Source organism: Rhinopithecus bieti, unplaced genomic scaffold (genome assembly GCF_001698545.2).
Source record: "Rhinopithecus bieti isolate Rb0 unplaced genomic scaffold, ASM169854v2 scaffold_17861, whole genome shotgun sequence".
Classification (NCBI taxonomy): domain Eukaryota; kingdom Metazoa; phylum Chordata; class Mammalia; order Primates; family Cercopithecidae; genus Rhinopithecus; species Rhinopithecus bieti.
In genome coordinates, this window is record NW_016809830.1 from 4,364,882 (window position 1) to 4,367,526 (window position 2,645).

At 37.6% G+C, this 2,645-nt stretch overlaps 1 pseudogene; it reads right to left on the bottom strand.

Annotated features, from left to right (window-relative positions):
• Window positions 1-961: 961 nt before the first annotated feature.
• On the bottom strand, window positions 962-1,525 carry LOC108541039 (probable ribosome biogenesis protein RLP24 pseudogene; annotated as a pseudogene).
• Between the last annotated feature and the right edge of the window lie 1,120 nt (window positions 1,526-2,645).

A 2,645-nucleotide genomic window follows, 5' to 3' on the forward strand; every position in this document is an offset into this window, starting at 1 on the left:
CCATGGTTATCATACCAAAAGTGCTATAGCACCATATTTAGCAACAGAACACAGGGAACCGAAAGGTGAGACACATTTACAAGTAGATACACTGACCAAAGCAAATTAAGGTTATGTATAAAATATTAGTTCTATACATGTGTATATCCTGAGGTAATTTTAAATTTAAAAATTATTTTATGTCCAACTACAACTTTTTTCTTTTTAAATGGTTTTATTTTATGTGCAAATAATGAGCAGATGTTGTACCCATAAATTCTACTTTCCAAAAACAGGAGCTTTTTAAAAGAAAACCACATAACTTTTAAAAGGCACTGGGATTCCTCTGCTTCTAGATCATTGCTAGGTTAGGAAAATAAAGTTTTTTCTACCAGGAATCACAAGTTAGAACTGAGTATTCTCCAAAGTGGAATTTCTAGAGTGTAGTGTCACTCCAGGCAAAGATTATTCAGTTCTCATGCCAAACATCCACAACTAGCTATCGGAAAGGTTAACAGTCTGATAGCAGGTCGAAACAGTCCAGCATAATTAGGCTTCATCAAACAATGTCATCATGCTCTTCTAAGACGCAAATAAACCAAAACAGGAAATACTAAAATCAAAATATTTGTCACTGGCATACAAATTGTTAGTTCCTTGCTGTATCCCCACTACTATAACATTAATAAAGGGAACATTTTACTGCAAAGAATATTTTATTTTATATGTCACCAGCCATGAATTTTTGCCATTAGTTATTATACAAATGCTGCCCAGTGCCATTATCCAAATGACATAACCATTTTACATCCACAATTCACTTAAGTAGAATTTTCATGATTTACATAAGTGCATCTATCAGTGAAGATTTAACACTGAGATGCAATCTAACATTCGTAATATCTGATGTTTGGTAGATGGCAATGTAGGAGAGATATATTTTAATCACTTTTCATTTAAGAGAACTTACATAAAAAATAAACTAATAATTTAACAGTTCCAAGTCTCCAAAGGGCATTTTCAAATGTACATAAAAGAAATGGTTACAGAGATGTTTAAGAAGCATCTTCATGTCCACATCTTGTTGTAACTGCTGTATCATTTTCTCTTCCAACTCCTTCCCTTTGCCTGCAAGAGGGGCTTGGATAAAGATGGATGTTTTGCTTGATTTCTTTGATATCCTGAACTTCTGTAGCTCTTTATTTTTCTTCAATTTGTTCATTATAAATTTAGCTTGGCATTTCTGTTTGATCTCTTCAACTCTCTTCATTGCACCAATAGTTTAATTCCATAGCTCTCACTGGTATTTGATAGGTTCATTTCTATGTTTGTCAAATTCAAATGAATTATCCACTGTAAGCTCTTTACCAGCTGCTTTCTGGAATGCTTTGGTCCACCTAACTTTGTGAGGATTGCACTTCTTTTTGAAGTGTTTATGACATTTAGATTTACAAAATCTGAACACTTTGCAGTTGTTGCGGATGAACATCATGCTGTGGCCAGGGTAGATGGGCCCCGAGCAGAAATAACACTTCTTGAAACACATGTTGAAGCCGTGTGGGTCCCCACTGACCAAATGCCAAGCTTGAGGGCCAACTACAATTTTTTTTTAACTTTTCATTTTGAAATAATGATAGAGTCACCAGAAGGTTCAAAGAAAGTATTCAGGGAGGCCCAGTGTACCCTATACCTTGCCTCCTTCAGTGGTGGTTAACATCTTGAATAATTACAGTACAAAATCAAAATCAGGAAATTGACATTGAAATGCTCCATAGAGCTGATTCAGATTTCATTGGTTTTATAAGAAGTACACGTGTGTACTTCTATACAATCTTATTACGAGTGTAGCTTCCTGTAACCACCAACACAATTGAGATACACAACTGTGCCATCACTACAAGGCTGCCTCATGCTGTAACTGCCCAGCAGGTTCACCCTGCCCACTGCCTAGACAGAGCTGTTTTATCAAGACAGGGGAATTTCGATAGAGAAAGAGTCATTCATGCAGAGCTGTCTGTGTGGGAGACCAGAGTTTCATTATTACTCAAAAGCAGTCTCCCCGAGCATTCATTCAGGGATCAGAGTTTTTTTGTTTTTTTTTTTTTGAGACAGTGTCACTCTGCTGCCCAGGCTGAAGTGCAGTGGTGCGATCTTGGCTCACAGCAACCTCCACACTCCCGGGTTCAGGCCATTCTCTTGCCTCAGCCTCCTGAATTGCTGGGATTATTCGTGCCTGCCATCATGCCCAGCTAATTTTTGTTTTTCACTAGTGACAGAGTTTTGACATGTTGGCCAGCCTGGTCTCAAACCCCTGACCTCAGGTGATCTGCCCGCCTTGGCCTCCCAAAGTGCTAGGATTACAGGTGTGAGCCACTGCACCTGGCCAAGTGTTTAGCTTTTTAAGAAACTGATATTTTCCAGAGTGGCTATACTATTTTACATTACTATCAGTGTAGGGAAGTAGATAATTTTCTCTCCATCTTTCATAGTTCTTAGTTAGGATGGGTCACTGTAACAACAACAACAAAAAAAACAGATTAAAAAGAGACAGATAAAGAGAAGATTATGAACATGTATACCTCGTGTAGTATATATAGGGGAGACACCCAGAGAAATTGGTAAATTTTGAAGCGGTGGCTTTGAACTCAGACTTAAATACCATGTCT